The sequence below is a fragment of the Cyanistes caeruleus genome, chromosome 6 (assembly GCF_971803275.1).
Source record: "Cyanistes caeruleus chromosome 6, bCyaCae1.hap1.1, whole genome shotgun sequence".
In the NCBI taxonomy this organism is placed as follows: Eukaryota; Metazoa; Chordata; class Aves; order Passeriformes; family Paridae; genus Cyanistes; species Cyanistes caeruleus.
Window position 1 is genome coordinate 28,764,501 of NC_141706.1, and position 26,081 is coordinate 28,790,581.

General features: G+C 45.0%; 1 long non-coding RNA gene across 1 annotated transcript; it reads right to left on the reverse strand.

The window, feature by feature from the left end:
• Nucleotides 1–5,486: 5,486 nt before the first annotated feature.
• LOC147652548 (uncharacterized) lies at nt 5,487–13,603 on the reverse strand. Its single transcript, XR_015288552.1, has 3 exons — nt 13,416–13,603; nt 12,840–13,035; nt 5,487–9,476 (listed from the first exon to the last, which is right to left on the reverse strand). It is a non-coding gene; the product is annotated as an uncharacterized LOC147652548 (long non-coding RNA).
• Nucleotides 13,604–26,081: the final 12,478 nt, after the last annotated feature.

Below are 26,081 nucleotides of genomic sequence, written 5' to 3' on the forward strand. Positions count from 1 at the left end.
CGGCGTGCTTTATTACAGCAAAGCAGCCTTGCACTTCCTTATTCAGCAGAAACAGCTCTTGCAAACAGCCCAAACACCTTCACTTGGCAAAACTCCCCATCTGCGTAGCTCTGGCTTATCAACCGAGATTTCCTTTGCCCTTTTTGGGTAACAGCATGTCAGCTGGCACTCAGCCAGGTCTGCACTGTGGCAGCTCTGCAATGAGCGGTGCCCAGGGCTGTGGTGCCCTCTTCCAGCATTGTTGGTGCTGTGTGGTCTGAGCACAGCCACGCGCCTCCAGCGCCGGCTGCAGAGCGTCCCCCTCCCCACTGAAAGGCTCTTGCAGGGCAGTAAGGTAAAAAAAGTACCCACAGCAGGAGCCCCTGTCTGGAGAGCTGAGCCTGAGACATCCCCAAACCTAAACAGGACAGGCTTTGGGATAATTGTACCGACTCTTCATCCACTTGAGTGAGAAGAGTTTTGGAGACAGGAGCCCGGCAACAGCGCTAACATTGAGGCTGCTGCTCAGGGCAACTCCTGAGAGACATTCCTGCTCTCACTGAGGGGTGATTTAAGAAGTATACAAGTGCATACAGAGGGCACAGAAGGACATGTGCCCCTCCCGAAGCTCTGTATTCAGTTTTGCAGTTTTGTTCCCCCCATGTCTTTTAATAATACCTCTACATAGGCCTTTAGGTGGACTTGCACCAGTGAAATGACCCCTCTGGTTACAGAAGATCTTTGCTTAATTGGCCAAAAAGCCTGTAGGCTCTCAAGAGAGCCTTTGTCTGTGTTTTAACAAACAGCAGTCACCATGGCATTTTAAGCTATCTAAGGAAATGTGTATCTTAAGGTAAAAAATGAGTGTTTGAACTGGCTTTGTGAGCATTTGTGAGCATTTGCTAAGTCTCACATTCTTCTGCACAATGTGCCCAGCATAAACGGTGGGCTCCTAATTTGCAGCCATGAGCTCATTAGGGCTGATCTAAGCCTCCTGGGGCAAGTGCCTGCCAGGTTCCCCAAGGGGACAGCCAGGAGACTGACAAGGAGTTGGCTAAAGCCTACCTACTTTAATCCTAAAAGAGGAATCTGAGAGGAGTTTAATGAGATCTAAGCCCACACGTATTGTTTTTCCGTGGTGTGTTGCTTTTGGGGGTGTGGTATCCCAGCATGACAGACCCCCACTGCTGCCACCCTGGAATAGGCTTGTCCCCTGGGACAAACCACCAAAAAGAGCCTTTTGCTCAAACTGACCTGGGGTCAAAGTGCCATTGTATGGACTGGATGGCTCCAGCATGCCAGGAGCTGGGCTCACCTTGGAGTCAAACCATGCAAGGAAGTGGCCTGAGCACAACTCTGGAGCTAGAGCAGAAAGGAGGGAAACGGAGACATGGCAGAGGAGCGAGGAGAGACTTTCTTCTCAGGGTGGGGAACAGCAGGATTTTCTCTGCTGCACCTGAAACTGTGTCCTGGAGAAACCAGGGCTTGTGGTAAAACCCAGGTGGTGCAGCTGGGCTTGGTTGTGCTCCAGGGTGTTTGCTTTGGGGGAAAAGAAGATTGTTTTTTTCTGAGGAAACAGAGAGTGGGAGACAGGAAGAACAATATAAAACAGCTTGAATTCCAATGGGTCCTTGACTTTCAGAAACAACAAACAACGTAGGTTGCACCAGGTTTTTTCACATAATACAAGAGAGAAAACCAATTTCATTCCACTTGTAGTGAGGCATAAGATTATATGAGACTAAATATGTGTGTGGGCAGTTTATTAGCGAATGGAACAGAGCAGAGAAGGTAAACAAACAAGCTTGTTTTAGGGAGACTTTGTCATTATATCACCGGTCACAGGCTCCCCAAGGAAAGCAGGCAAGCCTCTAATTGGACTTACGCTGCAATCAGCAGCTGGCGAAGATCCCTGCTCAAGTGTAGGAGAATTGTGAAATTTGGCTTGGTTGGAAAAATCATGCCATTTCCTCTAGGGATGCCAACATCCATGTGTTTTGCAAGTTTTTGTTGAGAATTGGTTATCTTGTGGTCAGCGGGACTGCCGCCACAGCCGGGTGGGGCATTGGTACAGAGGGTCCATAGAACTGAGTTGGGCAGAATCCCACCCCCATAAAGTTAAAAAAATGATGACTTTGTTTCCAGGCAGTTCAGTTGCTGGCAAAAGAGTACAAAGGGAACACTTATTTTTGCTGGGCTGGTGCTTCAGCCACTTGGGCTACATGATCACCAAGTGATTCCACCCCAGGGGCTGCACCACTGTGTGGAAGTGAGAAGGATGGAGGAAGGCAGCCTTAATTTTACACAGTTTAGGCTGCTGGGGAGGTTTACTTTTGGGATGTTTTCAGGCATTTAGCCATTGGCTAAAGTGCTCTGACTGGGAGAATGACTTCCCCAGACATTTCCCGCTCAACTCCTTTGCAGAGCAGCCATGTGGTGACAAGGACACCAATGTGCCTCATGAGCCACTTCTGAGCATCAATGCCTTGCTCCAGCAAAGTAGACTCACTTTCTTTGTCTTAAAAAGTGTATTCATACATCACAATATGATTTTGATTTTTTCCACCAAAATGTAGCTATGGTCAAAATTCTGCACGTGAATGCACACTTTTTGACCCCATTCCTCCAGCAGACCCACTACCCTTCCCACCATCTCCATCTTACATTTAGGAATCTGATTATTCCTTCCTGAGGATACTACTTTGTACTTGTCTTTATTAAAGTGTCTCCTGTTATTTTCAGACTATTTCTTAAACTTATCAAGAGCATTTTGAATTCTAATCTTATCAAATGTGCCTGCAGTCCCTCCCAGATTAATGCCACCTGCAAATTTAATAAGCTTGTTCTCATTCCATCATCTGAGCCATTAATGAAAACATTGAATAACATCTGCTACAGGAATGATCACTGCAAAATCTCAGCTGATGAATCATTCTGACTTGACAATTAAATGTGAGCAGTTTTAAGCTACCCTTATACTCAGTCTATAGAACCTGCCTTTGGGCCATGCTACCCTAAATTGGCTAGAAGTGTGTCGTATAAGCCCAGTGTCATAAACCTTACTGAAGACACATGACATTGACTGCTCCTGCCTCATCCACAAACCCTATTAACCTGTCAGGAAAGAAATTGGATCGTGTTGACACAATCTATTCTTGACATATTCCTATTCACTTAAAATTTTCTCGGCCTTATTATCTAGGTGCTAAAAAAAAATAAAAATCTTCAGTTATTTGTTTTAGGATTTTTTCCAGAAATAGTTCAGCTCATGGCTTTATAATTTTCTGACTTCAGTCACTCCCTCCCTTTATTCATATGAAACTCTTTTTCTCTGCCTGGGAGCAGGATTTGCAAAAGCTCTCCACGGTGGCCGATATCTTCAGAGAGTAGCCTTAGGTCAATGTTTGCTTTGGGCTTTTGAAAAATCTCTTCTCCATCTGCACAAAAGACTATGAAAACCAGGGGAGATGTTGTTCTTGCACTGCCTTTCTTTAATGCTACTCACTTTTGGGAAACAGGAGGACTTTACCCCTTCTCTGTGAGCACCAGGTAAAGCCTATTGCTCTGCTGCAAGCGTAGCAAGCCCACTCGTTCACCCACCGCTGTGCTCGGAATGTGTGAGCACATCAGCAGGCTCACCAGCTGAGCTCAGGTTCCGCAGAAGCCCATTAGGCTGATTTTAGAATTACTTTCTTATCAGCTGGCTTCTTCTAAAGAGAACTCCGATGCTGAGAATTAGTAATGGAAGATGCCATTTGCATCTTTCAGGAGGACAATGAGAGAAGAATTAACAGCACAGCGATGCTGCCAGGTATTATGATGGTAATTTTTCAAATAAAGGGTCAGAGGGCTTCAGGCAGTTATGAAAGGAAGTCTCTCTGTTCTCTCTCGACCTCCCACTCCCCACTGCATTTTAATTGGCAGTGGAAGCAGAGCACACGTCGCTGCTGGGAATACTGGCAAGAAGCAACAGGAAGGTGTGCAGAGTGGAGAGGTAAGCCTGCTGTGTGCGTGTGTCCAACCAAACCCTTTTCATGACGGATGTACCTTGAGGAAAGCCAGTTGTGGTGAGGCGCTTCAGTCGGCGCAGTCAGCGGCATACGCGAGCAATGGTGCAGAGGCGCGGCTGAAATGACGGCGTTATCTATCAGCCGGCGCTGCTGAGGCACCGCAGCTGAGCGGCTCCGCCGTGCGACGCTGGAAAGCCCCTGGCATATGGGGAGGCCAGCCTCTCCCTTAACCCCTCCCCAGCCCGACAGATCAGACGTGCAAGGGAGCCGCTGCTGCAGCCTGAATTGCCAGAGCAGGCGGGGACTGTGGGAAGGGGTAATCCCTCAGGAGACTTTGCTCCTTGCTGCCGGTGACACTTCAGCCGCTATGGGGGGATGAAGGTACCACCCCACTGCCCAGCATTCCTGCTGCAGTGCCCATAGGGACAGGCCCTTCTCCCCCTCTTCTCCAGGCGTGCTTCTTTGGCTTGGCATAAGTTATTTGTAAGTAGATAAGAAAAAGAATTCTAGTGTCCAAAGCTACATTGTAGCAGAATTCTACCCCGTTCCCCAAATTCCTGGGGGCAGCAAGGAGAGCAGCAGGCATGGGACTGTGTGAATGGCGCACATTTCTTTTCCATGGCAGAGCTCGATACCCGCTCTTCCCCGGGTAGCAAGGGCGTGTCCCCCTCAAGGCTGCTGTAGGTCATTTGGGAGGGCTGGATACAGAATGAGAAAGGGCTATGCAGGCAGTGAAGCGGGGATGGAAGACTGAGTTTGGAGGGGCAGGATGGGTTCGGGGGAAGGTCTGACAAGGAGCAAGAATGGGCAAAGCTGGGGTGTCAATATGGAACTGAGAAGCAGGAGCTGGAGGAGAAACCTACTAAGAAGTGGACAACAGAGGTCAGCAGGATGTGGGGAGGGTGGAAAGATGGGGGGGCATACACTGTGTGGTTTGGAATTTAGCCTTTGGGATACCTTTGTGTTATCCTATCTAATTTCCAGTGATGCCCATGAAAGCCTCACCCTGTGGCATTGTCCCCATCAGTGTCTGCTGGAGGGGGTCACCTTCTAACATCATTTGCAATTATTGCTGGTGAAAAATGGATTTTCTGCACTCAAATAAAGCCTTATTAAGTTGATATGAATCCGATCCAATAAATTATTCCAAATTAAGTTGGGCAATGGCCTCTGAATGAAAAGTCCAGTTAATGAGGGAGCATTGTATCCAGAGGGTGAGGGGTGGGTGCAGGAGGGGGCTGTGCCATGCACAACGGTCTCTCAGTGTCATATTCTGCACAGAGGGGATTTTTATTTATTTGTCTCCTTTTCACTCTGGGATGACACAAAGGAGGAGAAAATAACTCCTTTTCTACTCCAAACTGGAAATCAATGTTGCAGCTGTGCAAGCAGCACCCACCCCGATTTGCCTGAGAGAAAAACCCCAGTTAAATGAGGGGAGGCTCCCAGCAGCCAACAAATTATATTACAGGGGAAGAAAGATTCAAGCCTCTCTTGTTTGATGACGGTTCATTTATTGAGCAGCATTAACCCTTCTGTCTGCTGCTTTGTTGGTTGGCTTGAAGATATGCCCAAGCAGGCTCCCTGCATGAGCCCGTGGTGACCCATCCCCAGGAGAGCTTCCCCTCCTGGGCTGGAGGGTCACCCATAACCTCTGAATAACCCCAGCATCTGCCACTCTGCCTCATTAGGCTCTGAGTTAATGCTGTATGGCCAGCTCCCGTGTGCCCTACACTGGTAATTAGCTTTCCAAGGGGGGGACTGGGACCAGCTGAGAAGGAAAGAAGATTCATTACTAGCGTTGGGGAGGGAAGGGCTTTCTTTCCGTTGCTAACCACACTGGCTTCCCGTAGGATCTGCCTTTAAAATCTTCTTTTTGATTTTCTTTTTCTAAGTGGTAAGCTGAGCTATGGAAATAATTTGTCTCCTGATGCTTTCAGCTCTGCTTTTGCCGTACAATGGGGTATGAGATGCTTAAGTATTTTTTGGATGAATCGGTGGACCCTGGTATTTCTGCAGGGGGAAGTGTAAGCAAGGTGAATGTTTCTGACAGGTAGGTAGCAGCTCCAAGCTGAGGAGAGATGTGGGCTCCTGGGCTAGACAGCCTCCCACATCTCAGAAGACAAACTCCAAGAACTGGACAAGGAAAAAAGAAAATAGTTTAAAAAAGTGAACTAAAAATAGAAACAACAGAAGTGCTTACAAATGAAAATAAGTGAGGATATTCTGCGGTTTAAAAAGATGAATGAGGGTACTGAGAAGTAAAGCGCAGAGAGGCACACATTATGGAAATAAACAAAATGAGTCAGGGTTAAAAATAGGTAAATACTGAGAGCAAGCAATGTTTAACATTTACTGACTGTAAGACCAGGAAGGAATTGAGACTCAAGCAGCAATAAAATAAGAGCATTTCAGGCAGAACAATCTCCTGCCACCCCCCCCCCCTGCCTCCCAGCTAAGCAGCTTTAGCTGCAGAATGAGACAATCAATGACTTGAAAACATGCAAGGAGGAGGAAATGAAAGCGGCCAAACGAGATGAAGGATCAAACATTCAAAGCGTTTGGACTTGAACTTAAATGTTACTTCAATTAATAAGATCCATCCAGCTTCTACGTCAGACCCTAACACTTTTGTTCTCCATTTGATTCTCCTTGGAGAGTAGTTACACAAATTAGTGTAAGGGTAATGGATTACAAGTCCGAAGGAGGCATCCACAGGCCTCCAGTGGCTGAGATGCTGTGCTGCTCCCTCCTTCCCCCCAGCCTGTCTCTAAGCTGGTTGTGTCCCAAGAGGTTGTCCTGGACTATGAGTCTTTCAGAGCTCTTCCTATTTCTCTGTGCAGTCTCCAAGCTGCAAGTGGAACGGCAAATCATAAGAATTTTTGAAACAAGCAAATTTGTCCTCTTGGATTGGGGAATGCAATTACATAGCTGCATAAAATGAAGAGGATTAATGCTCATATTTGAAACAGGGAAAACCACAATAACAGGACTGAATTCAAGAAAATTGCTCTGATTTTTGACTTATGAAAGGAAGAATAGCATTTTTCATCTGCCACTCACTTCAGAGATCCTGAACCTTCTATTCTGTACTGTCTGTGAGGGATTAAAAAGCCTTTCCATGATATTGAAGATTATTTTCCTTCTTTAAATAGAATTGAAGAAGAAATAAAATCCAGGTGCACCTTTTCTTACAAGAATGGAGTGGGACACATTGAGGTAGTCTCTGCTATGATTTGTAGACAACAGTCATGTCTGAGGGGGTGTATGAATAATAATCATCTTGAAAAGTCTGTGGCACATCCACCTCTCTTGTTATTATTGATCCCAAGGGCAGAAAGGGTTTTTATTTCATAAACTCTTGCTCAAGGACTGGCTTCATGTAGGGACAGGGCAAGGTAAGGCTATGATCTGTGGACAAGGGACCTCTATGATCATCCCAGGCCACTCGTCCAGCTGGGTCCAGAAGAAAACCACTGAGGGTCCTCTCAGTGCATCACAAGCCTCCAAAATCCCCTGTGACAGATTAGGACCTGCATTGTACAGGATCTACTTCTTTGTGTGTGACAGACTGATTATTTTATTAGTAGGAACCATATAGAGAGCCCCAAAAGAGAGGCCCCTTATCACCAGTAGACCATTTTAACACACCAGAGGAGATTGCTTGCTCCTTCTGATTACCACCAGTTTAAGCACTTTGTGAAAGAGTGAATCAAATAAAAACTTCATGAATACCTCTGGCCCAAACCTTCTAAGGACGTGGAAATGAAGGATCAGATGAAAATCTGATTTTCAGAGTTTGGTCCTGGATGTTGTGGTTACGGATCCAACAGCCCAGCAAGGACTGGGGAAACTCAGCTGTACCAGCTCCTTAGCGAGCTCATGGGATGCAACATTTCCCACCATACTACCAAACAGGGTCCATGCCCCCAAAACAACACCAATATCACAGTCAGGTGCATGAGTGTTCTTGAAACACCAAAAAAAGTTCATCTAGAGTATCAATACCTCTTGTTTCTATCCATCCAACCCTTTATACCAGTGCTTTCCCCAAAAAAACAGAGTGAGGGGAAAGAGGTGTTCAGGCAAGGCTCCTCTTAATTTCCCCCCAACCTGCACTGAAGGACACATTTTTGTTTTAAGAGGTCTGGATTATTCTGACCATGACAGGTGCTCTTGGAGCAGCACAGCATATGCTCCAGTCATAGAGGGGCGCAGTAGTTCTCCAGCACAAGAAGATGAGATTGACTATCTGCCAGGAATATTATGTGACAGAAAGAATCCCCATTTTCCACTCATTTAATCACAGGCTATTGAACATTTTCACCTGAGTCCAGGCCATGGTGCCAGGCCAGGTGATGACTGTCCTTGCTGCGTCCACCAAGGTGATTACTGAGTAATGCCCTGAGCTGCCTGGTCTTGCTCATGGTAATAAGCTCCCCCTGGTACAGAACACCTTGATGGGTACAGCCCCTCATGGCCAATGAGTGCTTCCAAACTATCTGTTAAAAAGCTTAAAATCCGGCAAATCTGATGGCATGGTTCCCTTCCCACAAAACGTTTGATGGCACAAAGTCATTATTCTCATTGCATGTCAACACATTGCTCTTTTTTAACCCTGCAGTGGCCGTGGTCCTAGCCCTGTGTTTGTAACATCCCAGCTGGAAGCTGTAGAGATGGCTATTTTGTCACAAGACAGAGAAGTGCAATAAGGAGGTGGAGAGAAAGTGAAAGAGGAGCTGAATGCTGCAGAAACGTTGGTCCAGTTTGCTTTGAGATCCATGCTGCCCTACAAAAGAGGAACACATTGTGTGCTGTACTGGGGTGACGTGTTTTCCACAAATTGCTGTTCTGCTCTGACTTATGCTTTTGGGGTCATCCAGAAACCCTGCTAGGGACAACAAAACAGGAGGCCCATAGAAAAATAAAAGGTTAGACAAGACTGTGTGACCCCATTAAGATGTGTTGTTCCCTTCTTCCCAGACTCTAGATCATCCTAACTCCACTCTCACGCAGTGTGAGAAAACAGCTTGTTCCCAGGCCTCTGGAGAATATGGGCTTGGAAACAAAACAAAGTGTAAGGGTATCTTTGCACAGGCTGGTTAGGATTCAAAAGCTGATGTCAATGTTTGTCTTGAATTTGGCTACATCTCCCACACTGCTGGTGAGTAGTCCGGCATGGTCTCTGTCTTGGCAGGGTGTTTAGAGGGAAGGAGATGATCTGTTTTTGTTTCCACAGAAATACGATCCAGGCCACCTGGCTCAGCCATTCTGAGGCTCTTTTGCACCCTGTACTAAACATGCAGAGACTGTCTCAGGCCAAGAATGTGGCTCCACCATCCAGCCCCAGCACTGCTGCTGCAATCCCTGCAGTGTTCAGTCCTGAGGATGCAGCCCCACTGTATCTGAGGAAAAGGAACATCAGGCGTCTTCTCGTGGCTGCTTCCACTCTGGTAACCAGGCAGTGCCAGTCTGAAACCAATGCTTCTGTTAGAGAAAGGAATAGAGAGAATGTGGTCAAATACTTGAAAAGGGCAGAGTCTGAATACAGACCTAGTAGATCTGGGTTTCAGTATCACCTTAGCCAAAAAATTTTCCATGCAACATGTTGTCAACTGCACAATAGGTAGGCAGGAGGTTCAAACAGTGCCTTTACTATTTCCCGTCTTCGCAAAATGCGCTCACCAGAACCATGCCCTAAGTCGATCATCACTTCCTGTGCTGGCAATTCTCTGCCCTCACAGTATTTCATGATTCCAGGGCCAAGAAAGGAGTATTTTTCCCATCTTCCCTCCCAAGCTGAGGGATGTCATGTGCAGCTGGCTTGTGCTTGATTGTTTGAGTCAGTTTGATAGTTCATCTCCTATCCCTGCCTAGAATCATGTTGTTGCTGTGCCTCTTACATTTGTGTTTGTTTTCCTGGAGCCGCTGCCTTCATTGCCAGTTTCTGTTGGCTACACAAATCTGCTCTGTTGGCTGCCAGATCCCGTATTGGTCCCCACACAAATGCTAGGGAAGAACTCTGTGCAGCTGCTGTCCCTGTGGACTCACCTGCCACCCCCTGGAGACACAGCCACACCTGGAATGGGGGCAGCCAGCCAGCCTCTGCCTGGGCACGGCACCCACCCCACACGGTGGGAAACCCCACTCCTGGTGGCTTCATCCATCAACACCTGCACAAGAGCTTAAAACAAGCAGCCATAGTCAGAGCCAGAGATAAAGATGATTCAGCCTTTTGCAGACATCTGAAGTGTGAAACTGGGATGATCTTTTCCCATATGTGAAGCAATGAGCAAGAGCATTTGTGGAGGGAGAGGTAGTACCTGTCACGAGCATCACTCCTACAGATGGGAGAAAACAGCAATCTTTTGCAGGGAGGCTTAAAATTTGAACTCAGATAGAAAAGGCATGTTCATGAGTATCTATTTCTATAACTAATGAAGATGTCAGGGGATGACAATAAATTTTGATGGGTCGGGCTTTTTTCAGGGGGTAGGTACAGACTGGAAAATTATTATAACCTGTCCTTTCTGTCATCATCTATGTGCCAAACTACATTGTGTCTGGGTAGCTCCACATAAACACTGCTGAGTCAAACCAGAGATCATATTTGGTCTCTAACAAGTCTGTCTCATTTTCTAATTTTATGACATAAGCTGGAGTGATGCATAAGTGGGAAGCAAATATGATGAGTATATAAACAAAATAGGGAATATGAGTCAGTTCCAGAGCTCAAGTCACTGAAAACAGACCACATACTCTCAGGACCGTGACTTAGGGTTGGGCAAGCTTTGGTGGGCCCTGTGCTGGGGATATGGTTGGTAGACAAGAACACCTGGGAACCTGCATGTTGGTCCAAAGAGCAGTAGGCTCAGGCTAATGCAAGCTTTGCCCTACAGTTGTTTGTGCCTACTGTATGGAAAGAAGGACAAGAAATTTGTCACCTTTTCAAAATCTAACACTGTCTTTTCTTTTTTTTCTCCTCCCACAAAATACTCTTTGTGGAACATGTGGTCATGAGCCTCACTAATTGGCTTCATCTTGAGGATAAAGATTTCCTTTCTGGAACCAGTCAGCAAATATACTCCTGATTTGCTTTTTTGATTTGGAGAAATGACCCTTCCCTTTTCTCAAATTTTTGTGGATGAAAGTTCTCCTACCTAGTCTTAAAGTTTAACAGCTTTCAAAGGCTCTTTCTTCTAAAGGAGAAATCATGTTATAGAGCCTTTTAATTAAGTGGAGATAATAATCCAGTGAGAACTAAAGCCGGATCCCACTCTTGTCTTCAGACCAGTTAATGACCAGCCACCACCTTTTGTTCATGCCTGCAGGAAGGAAGTCCCAGTGTCTGGAAGCTGGCAGACTGGGGGCCCTGAGTTCACAGTAGTGAGAGCATCCTTGGCAAATTAATCTCATTTTCTTGGCTTCCTACTGAAAATTGCAATCAAAACTTTTAAATATTGTTGCTACTTGGCTGGTTCTTATCCCTGACACTTATCCCTACCCTTTTCTTCTTATGGCAATCTTTTGTTATGTCTTTTTTTCCAGGGAAAAATTCTCTCTTGGCAGTTGTTACTATTGTGATAACTCATCAATAACAATTTTTTCTCTAGAGAACCGACTAGGGCAGGTTAATTGGTGTTATTTGTGTAGGCCTGCATATAAAATTCTTGCCATGCCTTCACCCTTTTGAATGAGTACTGCTAGAGGTGCACAGATGATTCTTTAACAACTGCACACAAATTCAAATTAGATTAGATAAAGATGATTCCAGGCATTTTTCTCTTATTCAGACATGGGTGATAGTCCCCTAATTTGTTCAAGAAATGGGATAATTTTCTATTAATTTGCTGGTTCTTAATGATATAAAGCCAAAGTCTGCTATCAGATATAAACCACAAAGCTGAGTGTATCAGAAGCGTAAATCTGTTGATTGTGCAGGGAAACAGCATATTTAATGGCTTGTAGACAAATAACTAGCATGCCCAAATCCCAGCGTGGCTATCAAACATGAGCCCTTCAATAAAGGAACATTTTGTCCCCTCACTACCTTGAGGCATGTGAAAAGGCATTTGAATGAGTCTTCATCCCATCCCAAAGCCAAGAGCTGCCCTCTGGTTTTCTGGGTTCAGGACAGCAAATCTCATTCAGTGCAAGGAGAAAGCAAAGTTGAATATTATCTATCATTTCATTGCCTCTCTGCTTTGTGGCCTCAATGTCAGAAAGCCCATTTAAAGAAGCACATGGGGATCTCTTGCCCATCACTGCCACACTTGAGACATTGTTGAGCTTTATTGCAGAGGAGTCTAAGCAGACATTGAGCCCATCAGCTGCTTCGCCTGGCTCAGTGTACAATTCCTTCATACTGTTCTTTTATTAGTTTGTGGCTGATCCCATCTCTCCCCTGAACAGTGCTTCTTTGGTATGAAATTGCTGTCAGCACTGACAGTTATGATTATCCATCCTCCCTTGTTTTGATTATTTGTATTACTCCACAATTTATTCACCTGTCACTGTTTTCTGATAGTGTATTCATCTCTGTTTTCGGTAAGTCTGCCTATCTCCAGTCCTTTTCCATGATCATCATGACTTATCTTACACCCGACTTAAAATGTGTAATAGAACTTAAAATACTTATTTGAAGTCACTTTAATTTTGTTGGTCTGATTCCAAAGGGAAAAAAATAGAAATAAAAACCCCCACACCAAACCCCAGAGTTCACGCAATTCCTCTGGTGATTAGAATTTGAATGCTAATCAATCAGAATCAGAACTAACACAGGTGTCTCTGACAAAAGTTGGACTGACTTTGTCTGGTGTAGGCCTACAACACAAAAGGTTAAAAACACACCTTCTTCAGTCCAGTGCAAAGGGTTCTAGGCAGGGCCAGTCCTCTGTATGCACTGGAGAGCCCGTGCTGTGGTGTTACACAGGGATATGGAGACTACCAGAGCTATCCAGGGATGAGGGCGATGAACAGTGTGGGGCTCTTGCAGACAAGGGTGCTCCGTGATCCTGCTCTTCTGTTGCTCTCTCTCTTTACAAAGCTGTGTGAAAAATTAGTTAAAAAGTGCTAAGAGAGGCAAAAAGAAAATTACCCAGGCAGTAAGGCAGAAACATGAAGAGAAGAAAAAGCTAGACATGCAAAACCTGAATTGTGCACTGTAGAATGATTACTCAGGCTGAGAAGAGAGACTTGATGGGAGAGATGGGACAGTATAAACACTTCACAGCAGCAGCAATGAAGGAGGCAATTAGTGACACCTACAGAAGACAGTAAAACAAAATGAAAGAACTGATGCTAAAGAGATTGATTTTGCATCTCTCCACCTCCAGACTCCCGAGGAACAGGACAGCAGGACAGCAGGACAGCAGGACAGCAGGACAGCAGGATAGCAGGACAGCAGGACAGCAGGACATGTCTCACCAGCCTGTCATGGTGTGAGGTGCAAAGGGCCAGCATTGCCCTGAGAAGCTCCTGGCAGCTCTCCTCACTGGCAGCACCTGTGGCTCAGTTGCTGACTGGGAGCCATTGGAAGCACAGGGACAATCTCGCAGTAATTGCATTCTGAGTCGCAGGGAAAGCTGCTTTCCTCCCAATAAACCTGTGAGCAGCTGAGTGTAAACAAAGATAAAGGAGATTATCTGCCTCCAATTTAGGGAATACAGAGTAAATGGGCTCCTCATATATACTCAACAGGTCACTTTATCCATGTTTTATTTACTACTACACCCTTTAATACAGAGTTGTGGGGCTCCCTAGGACATGCCCTGGCACTCTGCCCAGGCAAGACCAATCCATCTATCACTTATTTGCAGCACCACATGGGGATTTTGCCTTGGCCTGACTTGGTGCATCAGCCTCAAACAAATCCAGCAGCAGCCCAAGTAATTATTTTCTTTCCCTTTTTCAAATAAATATGCTCCAACATCCATGCTGCAAGTAAACTCCAAGCCACAGAGATTGTATCAGCACCATAATCTGCACCAGAGAGCAGCCTTTTCTGTAAATCAGCTTGACAATTCTATTAAACCCTTGCTTACAGTCAGAGATGTTTCCTAGAAAATCATGGGAGCATCAGTAGCTGACCATTGTCTGTACCCTGCTAACGTGCTGAGATGGCCCCTTAGTGTGGCTGGAGATTGGGTGCAATAAAGGCAGAGCTCAGAGCAGCAGCTGACACTTGCCATGGGGAGCAGAGGGAAGGCGAGGGGTGAAGCCCTTTGAAGCACATTCACTGCTTCACTGGAGAGCTCCCAGCTGAGCCGTGGAACAAGGGGATACCTATAAGTCACAGCATGACTGAAAACAGCCTGTGCCAGCCCAAAACAATGATAAAGTGCTTCAATAATCTCTTGGCATCTTCTGTGAATAAGGAAGTGTCAATACAAGACACAAACCACTCTCAATCCCCTCTGGCATGGGTTTATTAACGTTTATTGCGTACATAGAAAACTGCAATTGAGTTCATCAGAGAAAAAAGGATGATGTTGATGGGATGGGTTTATGATTGGAATTAGTCAGATAGTTACTTGTAGGCAACAAATATTTTATTGTTTATACATGAATATTAGCACTTTAGGTTTGATTTTGTTTTGAGGGGATAAAAAAGTCACCCTATGTTTTCTGCTCTGGTGAGATCCCCACCTGGAGTGCTGTATCCAGCTCTAGGGTCCTCAGTACAGGAACAACTTAGATCTGTTGGACTGAATCCAGAGGAGAGCTATGAAGATGATCAGAGGGATGGAACAACTTTGCTGTGAGGACAAGTTGAGAGAGCTGGGATTGTTCAGCCTACAGAGGAGAGGGCTCCAGTTAGACCTTTTCCAAGCTTTCCAGTACCTAATGAGAACAACAAGAAAGAAGAGGACAAACATTATTTGCAGGGCCTGTTGTGGTAGGACAAGGGGCAGTGGTTTTAAATTTAAAGAGAATCAATTTAGATTGGATACAAGGATGAAGTTTTTACAATTAGGGTTGTGAAACATTAGAACAAGTTGGTCATAGAGGTGGTGAGTGACCTCTCCCTGGAAACATTCAAGGCCAGGTTGGATGGGGCTCTGAGCCACCTGATTTTAGTTGATGTCCCTGCTCATTGCACAGAAGTTGGACTAAATGACCTTTAAAGGTCCCTATCAACCCAAATCATTCCCATGATTCTATGATTCCCATAAACACCAAAATCACTAATTTCCTCTGAAAGTGGATCCCGTCTCTCTACACCTTTGACATTTGAAAAATGTGTACCAAATTCTGTATGTCAAACACTGTCCACATCTTCATCCACTGAATGTGGAATTTTGTACCTGGAAAATGCAGAAGTCTTTCCGTTCAGCTGGCAGGGGAACAGCTCAGCTCCACAGCTGCTCACAGGAGAGCAAAGACAGGTCTGCAAGCAAGACTGTGGGCCCTCCTTTTTCAGCATATCTATTAATGGCAGTGCAGAGCTGCTCTTGATAGCAACAAAAATTTCTGAAACTTCAGAGCAAGGTTTTTACCATATAAAACATCCCAAGTGATTTTTCGTGGCAGTTTTGAGTCATTGCTGCATCAGATACATCCTATTACCAGACAAGCATGCAGGTAGGAAAAAGACAGGGTTTTTGTGCCTTTCCTTGCTTTTTCTTCATCATTTCTAAGTGGTCAGTGACATACGTGTGCTCAAGCTGTATTTAATGAGACTGATCTTTGACTCATCTCGCTTCCCTGGAAGGTTCCTTCCCCATCCCCAAAGCTCTAGGGGTGAGAGGTAACAAACTGTAACCAATCTGCTACTAAACGGCGGTCTGATTTCCACCAGACAGTTCTATTCATACCCCTGATTGTATGGGGTTTTTTATCCTTTGAATTAGAGTCTGGTCTGAATAAGCAATGGAAAATGTTCCAAGAATAGATCATTTACTGTTTCCCCTTTGTCAAAAACTGCCACATGGGGGACAGAGAAGTTGAAAGCAGCAGCAAATTACTCAAAATGTTTGAACAAGAATTACAAGATGTGCCCAGATAATGATATATTTTTTGGTTTGCGGTCTTATTCATCTCTAGAGCATTAAAATGAGCCTTCTGTGGTGCTTTCCATTTTGGGATAGGCCTCTGTCGGCATGCTGATGAGCCCAGCTGTGCTGTGCTCCAACACAAGGGCCATGATCATCCTTGCCCTGATCTAAGCATCTCAGCTCTGGCTGGGGCCACAGGGCATAGAGAAAGAGCCTGGAGATTGTTTTGGTTGGACCAAAGATGATGTGCAATATGTTCTCTCATGATTATTGTTATTCTCAGTCACGTGTTGAGATCTGACAGACAGATCTGATGTTATCTAGTCTAAACCACTTGCACAAAGAACAGATTTCTTTCCTATTAGACATGAATGAATTTTAACCCCTGAGGGATTTGGAATTGGCTAAGAAAAAAAAGGAGCATTCTCAGGGCGGGTGCCATTACAATTAAAATGAATCTTCAGAGGGATAGAGGAAGATTATCCACTCCTACAGACAGGGAATGGGATAAGGACTTTTATAGAAATTTAAGGCAGATAAGAAAAATGAGCTCACAGTCCCATGTTGCTGCTTTAAGCAAAGATTCAGCCTGGTCCTTCTCCACAGATGTTTGGAATAAAATTAAATTCGTGTGAAAATAAATTTGTATGCCTGTGTACGCATTCATGTGTGTCCACTTCTGTGTGTACATGTCTGTGTGTACACAGAGACAGAGTTTCAGCTCTGTTCACCTCCGGATCAGCCCCTTCATGCCTAAACCACATCCTCTCCCTGTGCTTCCAGAGCCTTGAAAGGTCTGTGATAAATGATGGAGAGTCACACAAAGGCTCTAACATTAAAGCATTTATCTTCCAATGAATCATCTGGCAATTACTGTTCCCTTGATGCTCAACAAAGTTCCAGGTGTCAACACATCAGAGGCAAGTGCACTAATGTGCAAAAAGAGACCCTCTCTCAGCAGCTTTCATGACCACCAGGAAGGCAGCAAGCTTGCAGAGCTTTCCAGAACAGAAAAGGTCTGGGCTGCCCCTCATGCCCAGGAGCTGTTTCACCCTTAGGGAGTGGCTGTACCCCTTTTTATCTTGTGCATCACTTTTTGATGGCTATTCTGAGCAGATACCATACTCCTGATCCTTCCAAAGACACAGAGCGCTGGTCCTCTATAGTAATAGTGACTTCATTGGCTTGTTTTGTTTTCTCTAATGGACTCATGAGGCTGCTAGCCCTTCCCTCACTGTACATGGCATCTGACTGGACCAGACTCTGAACTAAGAGCTCTCTCCAGCTGAGACTTTCTACTTGCCTTGCCTGAGTCCTGCTTGTCCTTGGGCTGATGTTGGTTTCTGTTCACATCTTGTTCAGGAAACAGAGGAGTTGTTTCCTATGCAGGAGACCCTACTGGCAGCCCTGTAGTTCTGTGCATCCCTTTTTTTTATTATCTCTGAACTTCTGATCTGTATGTTCCAAGCCTGGAACTTCAATGCACATATGGCTGAAATAATCTGCTGTCAGGGTAAACTGTTCCAGATGTATTAGATGGACTGTACCAGTGCATCTAACACAAGGCATCACCCTCCCTTACAGTTCTGGCCTTGTTCTACTGATGACCCCCTTTGTGTGGGGGAAAGGAGAAAAGGACTATACAAATGGTACCAGCACAGAGCAACCATTTTGCATTTCACATGTATTTCACAGCTTTATTTTGCTTTCACTTTTCAGCTGTTATCACAGCATTTATGGAGGAAAGGAAATGTGTGGATGATTTGTGGAGGAACAAAATGTGCCTTGAATAGTTATATGGGTTTCCAATGACTGGGGAGCTGTCAGGAAGTCTGTTATGTGCTACATGTGAAGTTCTGTAGGGCAGTCAGGTACAACTATTGCCACTTAGGTACAGGCTAGGAGGGCTTGGTACACTGCCAAGGTGTGCAGGGTTTGTGTGGCAAGGTTTGGATAGTGGCACAGCTTAAGGCTGTCTTCTGCTGCCAGAAGCTTCCCCTATGTCCAAAAGATACACCACCAGCTGGCCAAGGCTGAGCCTGTCAGTGGTGGTAGTACCTCTGGATAGCAGTTAAAAAGGGAACAAAAACCTGTGCTGTGGAGGCAGATAAACTTGCCACAACTTTCCCCTGGAGGGATGTCCTTTGAACAAGCTGTGATAAGCTTATCTCAACCCTCTCCTGGAGGGATACCCCTTAGATGGGACTATCCTTCCTTGTCATGGTGAGTGCTCCAGCTATCCCACCATGCCTTGATGCCTGTGTTGATTTTTTGTAGCCCATTGTTTTTTCTCCCTTGGTACCACCCTTGCTCTCCCCCATAAAAACCCCAGCTTCTGCCCAGTTCAGAAGGGAGCTGTCATTCCTGGCCACCCTTTGCAGAACTCCTGGACGATAAAGTCCACCTCTGTGGAATGGCCACATGACACTCCTGTCTCTCTGTCTCCGAGTCGGCCTGGGATAACCTCGCAAACAGAGCAGAAATCACTGAACTGATCACTGCAGCCACAGGCTGCACCTTGCTGAGGTTGCCCAGTGGCCAAGGATTGCCAGAGACCCCCCAAAGGCTGTCTCCTGGGAGACCTCTCTCCAGGAAGCTTGTGGCATCCCGGGTCAGACCAACGGATCTGCCTGGCTGCCACACAGTGCGATTGAAGCTACAGCAGGGGAGAGGAGTGAGGCTGTGTGAGAGGAGCAGCCCTGCAAACACCAAGGCCAGTGCAGAAGGAGGGGCAGGAGGTGCTCCAGGCACTGGGCAGAGATTTCCCTGCAGTCCATGGTGCAGGCCATGGTGAAACAGTGGGTCCTCGCAGCCCATGAATGATGATGGCGGAGCACAGATCCACCTGCAGCCCATGGAAGAGACCCACACCAGAGCACTGGGTGTGATCAAAGCAGACTGGGAAGCCTGTGATGGAGCAAACTCCTGTCAGGACCTGTGAATCCATGAAGAGAGGAATCCATGTTGAAGCAGGTTTGTTGACAGAACTGTTACTGAAGGATTGCAACCCATGGAAAGAGACCCATGGTGGAGCAGTTAGTAAAGAATTGGACTGTCTCCCATGGGAGAGACTCACACTGGAGCAGAGGAAGAGTGTGAGGAGCCCTATCCCTGAGGAGGAAGGAGCTGCAGAGATGTGTGATGAACTGACCACAGCCCCCATTCCCTGTCTTCCTGTGCTGCTGGGTGAGGGGTGCAGGAAAGAGGGGCTTGTGGGGAAGGGAGAGAGAGAATCAGGAATAAAGTTAATCTCAGGAAGAAAGGAGGGGGTGGGGTGAAGGTGTTTTAAGGTGCTTTTTTTTTTAAAAAAAAAATTCTCATTACCCCACTCTGATTTCATTGGTTATAAATTCAGTTAATTTCCCCAAGCTGAGTCAGTTTTGCCTGTGATGGTAACTGGTGAGTGATCTCTTCCCATCCTTATCTCCACCCACAAGCCTTTTGTTGTATTTTCTCTTTCTTGTGCAGGTGAGGAGGGGAATGATAGAGCAGTTGTGGTGAGAATCTGGCATCCAGCAGGGGTCAATCCACCACAAAAGGCCCTTTGAGCTTTGTCATTTAAGAAAAGATATATGGTGCCTTATGATTCTGGTTTATTTGGAATGAAGCAGCCTGACACTGTAGGCAGAATGGTGTAAGGAAGCAAAAATGTCAAGGCTGCATTTAAAACACGGGTTTTCCAATGCTATTCTGGTTACTTTGCATGTCTCAGTTCTGGGGACATATCTCTCCATGTCAGCACTTCTGACCCACATGGGCCAACTCATGGACTTTCTGCAGGGATGTTCAAGAAGGCTGGGAAGAAGTGAATACATGAACTAGGAAAGTGTGAGACTGCAGGTTTCAGTCACTACACAACCTCTTGCTTTCCAAAATGTTTGATGGTTTATGAGAAGGGTACAGTTCAATGCAGTGAGGAAAATATGTGCAAATGATTTGTAATGAATAAGACTTGGGTTGTTTAGTCTTCTTTCACTTGACTGTGTAGTTTCATGTATTTTTTAATTTTGTTTGGTTTTGTAGCCAAACAGTATTCCTGGCTTTCTCTTTTAAAATCCCCTTGGGCCAATAACAATTCTCTGGAAAGTTGTTTTACTGAGGCTGCTCAAAAAAGCCTGCACTGCTCCAGTGTGTTGCTTCTGACATCAATGTTTTGTGAATAAATCGAAAGCTTCTGTTCACAAACAACTGGGCACACAACTGACAGTCCTATTCGCAGCCCTCCATGGCAGAGAACCATCCTGTGTGAGTGCTCAGAGAAAGCAAATCCCATCAGGACAAAACCAGGCCATGGGAAGTTAATTTAAATGAATATTCAAGAGGCATTTTTTGGCAGTAACAGTCTGTCTTTATTCAAAGGTGAAAGGCTAATTGAAGACGATTAGCTTCAAAAAGCCTTGCCTCACACTGATATTGCTGCTGCCTTGCTTACCACCCCTGCACCACTTCGTGCACCATGCACTTTCATCACTTTTGTACATGAAAGCAGCTACACTAGTCAGGATAAAAGCCCACTTAATGCTGCCACCCTTCCAGCAGCTCTAGCAGGAATTCAGAGGAAGTGTGTGCAGGAGAAGCCCGAGCTCACAAGACTGAGCTGTCTGAGGTAAAAGCTTTTAGCTTCATGTAATTTAAACTGCAGGGACTTCCAGTGCTAGAGGTTGAACACAAATTATTAAATTTCATTTTCATTGGTATTTAATTACTATTGGTATTCCCACAACTGAAATGGCTTTTATCTTTAAAATAATTTCTGCTTTTGATCAGAATGATGTCCAGTGGCAATTGATTTTGAAGTTTAGTTATTATATGGCATTCATGCATTTTTCCCATCATTGAGAGAATTATTTAGGTCAGAAGGGATGTGTGAAGATTGTCTATCCAATTGCCCACTGGAAGCAAAGCCAGCTTGGACCAGGGTGCTTGGGCTGCCTGGGTCCAGATGAGCTTTGAACAGCTCCAGGGTGAGGATGGATTTTAGCAGTTCCCAAGGTAAGTCTTTCCTCTGCAAAACCCGTGGTTGTTCCTCCTTTTTGTACCATTTATATCTAATGGGATGAACAACAGAAATGCTGGTTTGTAGGTCTCAGATCACCCCATCAGTTCTGGTTTTGGAAATGGTGCCCTGGTTCCCATGCTCAGTTCTTTTGTCATCAAAGCAATAATTCTTCCTGCCGTAATATGGCAGGAAAATAAACAGCCTCTTTTCACATAGTAACAAGAATATAAATAGATAATTTATTAAATAAAGTGTTTTGAAAAGCAGATCTAGACCTCTGTCACACCATAATCAAGGTGTTTATCACACTATTAAAGCATACCTATGTGGCAAACTCATTATCATTAGGTTACACTGGGTAGAGCAATGTGTACATCTACAGCATAACGAATTAACAGAGGCACTGCCAGGTTTCTGAGCAGTGAATTCTATGTGATTATACCCAAAGACCTCCATCAACATCAGATGTGTTATAGGAATGCACATGAGCACCAGAGAACTGAATCAAAAAGAATCAAAAAATGGGGATAATTGCTGCCTTTTTTGTGAGGCAGATTGCATTTCAGAAAGAGTACAGAGAAAAAAGAAGAGCTCTATTTAGTTAAGACTAATAATACTCTTCCTGGATTTTGGGCAGGAATGCAAGCATGCACCCTGTTCCATAGATCATAAACGTTTTTGTTATTAATAATGCATCCCAAATTTTTTTGAAAAGACTTCGCTGAGCTTGTGTGTACGTAAAAGACTAACTAGATACAAGGAATATATTGTCCTAGGGATGACATATCCAACTGTGCAAAAATAATAAGTGTAGGGCAGGAAACCTGTTTTTTGTCATCTTGATGGGTGTTATATGACCAGGGTGTTGGATCTGCTCCATGCTACTCACCAGTGCTGGGTGACATTGTAGCTTTTTATGTTTCAGAGTTTGGATTATTTCCTCATGAGCAGTGACACTGTAGGGGTACAGAAAGACTCATTTGGGTTGTTCTGTAACTGATCTGAGCATCAGAAGAAATTAAATGTACTGTACTGGAATGGCATCAAAATGGCACCAAAGTGCTCCTGCTAGCTGGATGCAGTACCTTCAAAAGGTAGTCATCCCTGAATGGCTTATTTTATTATAAGGACTCTCTGGGAATGTGTCTTGGACAATTGTCCATAAGTGCTGGACAGAAATCTCACATTTTCATGCATTAAATGCACTTAGGGCAGATAAAAGCAGCAGAAATATCCATTTCCCTGCCCCCAAGTGTAGAGTGGCTAAGCTAGAAGGAATGGTGAGATCATTGCTCTGGGTAAAAACAGGCAAGGCAACTTGTCACAGTGGATGGCCGTCTCCAGCTCGCTCCCTCCAACTCGTGCAGTGCCTGCTGTTCCTTCCCCCACTTCCACGTCACCACCACTTGTGGATTGCAGTCCAGAAGTGACAAGCTGGCAACACAGAGGCAGGTGTGGATGCTCTGAAAGCTGTAGCTGCAAAACTGTGCCAATATGGCTCAGGGCCCAGAGCTGTTTTCTCCTGAGCTGAAGTGCAGAGAAATCTGACGGCCCTCCCAGTGACTGAGAATTTCAGTATGAGCAAGGATGTGGAAACTCTCCAATAAAGGAGTCTGCTTCATCTTTCCCAGAGGTGACATGAACCTCACATAAATGGGAAGAATCAAACTTTACAACAAGTATAGCATAAGCACCCCTGAGGACAGTGGCTCATTCAGGAGGTACCTGATGAGTCCCCCCTTGGTGAGGAGTCACCCTCAGTGCATCCCAGTGCTGCTGCTCTCACTGAGCACACTGTGGTGCACTCACAGCTGGCAGAGTGCACAGGGGACTCTACAAAGCCATCAGTGCTCCCTGAAAGCTTTGGGCAGAGCTGGGGGAGAAAAGAGGTGCTGAACTTGCAGTGAAATGCAGAATAACTCAGAAGGTCACAGCTGTACCTGCTCCACCTTGTGCTTGTGATTGCAGCTAACAAATACCTGCTTTGGAAAGAACCCATACACCCAAGAGATTCAGTGGGACATCTCCCTCCTCTTGGTGTTCTTAACCCCGATGACCACAACTGCATGGCTAAGTGTAAAATCAATGGGTGTCCCAGTGTATAAAGTTGTCAGGACTAAAGACAAGGCAGTTTACATCAATTTTTGTAGGGTGGGTGAGCAAACCCACAGACAAGTATGCTACAAGGTAGAGCAGTGGTTGAGGAGAGTAGGGCCACCTGACCAGTGAAAGTCTGATGTTGGATTATCAGTATTAAGCAGTGACAGCTCTTGTACAAGAAGAAGACTGTATGAGAAAGTTCAGCCCCCAAAATGCCAAATTTCCACTCTCTCACTGGGACCTGTTGCACAGGTAATGTAGATAAAAGACAAGATATGATGATCAGATTGCATTACAAAATACTCCTACCTAGCCCCTAAGAGAAAAAAAAAAAGCCCACAAGGCCATCCTGGTTCCCCTGGTTCTGTGCAAGTGAGAACTTTCATCACTATGTCTGAGCTTCATATTAGAAGTCATCATGAAAATGAATGTGGAGAAGGAATTGCTGGTTGTCATCGCTGACAAAGACAGACAACTACTAAAGCTATTATTTGTATCAAATACCATCAGTGGTTAATAATGTTGTTTTTTTTCTGTCTGAGACGATGAGTAGCAGACTGCAATATTTAATGAGAGTTCAGCTAATTTAGCAGCATAACCCATATAAAGCTTAAAAGCTTTCAGAAACAAAAATTGGCATCTAAATTTGGCTTAATTACCTTATCATTAGCTAATATTAGCCACGGTGCTTCTAATATATAAAATCCTATATTAATACCAAGAAATAACATCATCTTGTGACTGAGTCTGCACTGCAGTGTACGTTTTCACTGTGGTGCAAGACTTATTGCTGCTACCAAGATATAATAAGAGTTTTGTTCACTTACAGCAAAGAGAATTCTGGCTCACAGAAATATATATAGATGAAATAGAAACAACATGGAAACTTAACCATGAACAAACTGGAGAAAAGGGGCTTTAATTCAATTATTCAGAAGAAGTCTGGTTGCTTTTCTAAAACTTATCTTTTACTTAAGCAGGAGTTATTACCCTCACAACGATCATAAACGAATAAAAGTCTGTGACCTTCTTATGGAAGCCAAACTGGGCAATGGTACAAATTTAGAGATTCTAAAACATGCTTCATTTTAATACTGTTGGAGAAGAGGTCATGCCTGTGTTATTGAAGTATCTTGGTTTTGCAAGTTGCACTCATCTCTCACCTGCCTTGTGGGATGGTTTTATGTTGGGAACTGCTGAAATCCATGCTGTGTGTGGGATGATGCTCCACAGCTGCACTACCATTCCCAGAAATGAATGTATGGAGTCCACAGGGTACTATGGCCTTGAGAGAACACAGCTCCTGCTGGTGTAGCTCTGGCTGCCTCTGGCTCTCAGTAATGCTTCAGTGGACAGCACACACAAGCTGCAGCAAACTATTGTAAAATAAATGGCCCCAAGTGAATCTTCTGCCTTTACTCTCTATTAGTGAGTATCTTATGTCCTGGAACAAGACAGTTTATGTCCCTCTCAAATTCTTGTAGTTTTCCAGCTGCAAATTCAATCTTTGCCATAGTACTTGAAAGTATCCTCCTCTGTACACACCATGAATTCCGTCCTTGGGTTCTGCTGAGCTCCTGAATTAAATCCTGAGTCTCACAAGCTGACTGTGTGCTGTGTGAAAATTACATTTTTTTCCTGGGTTTTGCATTTACTGAGTATCAGCTTCATTGAACATATTTTTTCTTCTAGAAGAAAGCATTAAGGATTTAGTGTTCCTAGCCTGTTCATATTTTATGTGGAATGTCCTTACTCATTTTGTCTACAATCTAGACAGGTTCTCTCTTTTCAATCTGTCTTCTTATGAAAGTTTCCCCATGTCTCTAACCACTTTTCATTCTGCTCTTCCAATACTCTACATCACAGCAGAAAACAGCCTTATCCCAATTAAGGTTGAAAGTGCTCTTCTAATTTGTAGCTAAACTTTTCAAGGGCCCAGAAATACATATTTATGAATGCAGCCCCACAGATTTGTCATGAATCACAGAGACACGGGACAATGCTGGAAGTCCAAGTGTACAGTCATTAGAGACAGGGGTCATGAGTTCTAGCCCCTCTCTGATAAAAAGGATTATGATATCCTAAAAAAAAAAAAAAAGAGATAAGACCCTTATCTTTTTTCTTCCAAAAATCTCAGGAATTCAAAATATATGGTAGATCATCTTCCCCTGGAGGCATTTCTGGAAGGATGCACCTGGTGTTTCCAAGGCTGACAAAGACCTGGTTGCTGCCACGTGGAAGGGAAAGGGCCTCACTGTGATGCAGGGTCAAGTGCAGGAGGAAGAGCAGTGTTTTCCTGGTGCTGACTTCTCCACCCTCTAGTGCTTCACAGAGAAGACCAGGCATTGAGGTGGCACAGGCAGGTTTCTGCTGGGGGAGAGCAGAGAGCAGCAGACACCAGGAGTGTGTCTCAGTGCCCATCCAGGGCACCCAGCACCCACCAGCTGCCTACAGAACTGCCCACAACAGCCCTCCCTCTCCTCTTCTCCTCTGGGTGTGCCAGAACGTGGTCTGGAGTGGCATGAGATGTGCTCTCAGCCTTCCTAGCAGGAGGGGTTTTGGACAGGGCTGTGTTGAGCAGCAACCATGTAAAGCAGTGAGGCAAGACTGGAGGAACTTGATTTTAAAAAGCCCACAGATCAGCCCTTGGCAGGGGATCTGCATGTCAGTGCTCATCTCAGCAGGGCACAGGACTGCAGTGTGATGTTCACTTGTGCAAAAAGTGGTTCACACCAGCACAGAGCTGACATCAGGTGTTAGGAAAGCCAGAGGCAGCAGGCTGTTTTGGGAGCTGCACCTATCTCCCATTGCCTTTGCAGTGAGCGGGAGGTGGTGCACTGGCACAGCCGTTGAGGTGCCAGTCTGTTGTTGAAGACTTCAGGAGGCTTTTTTACCTTCTGCTACTCAAACCATTACAAAAAAACATTTTTAACTGGCTTTGTTGGAAGTGCAGAACTGGAAATACAACCTGCCTTCAGCAGATGCTGGTGTGAAAAT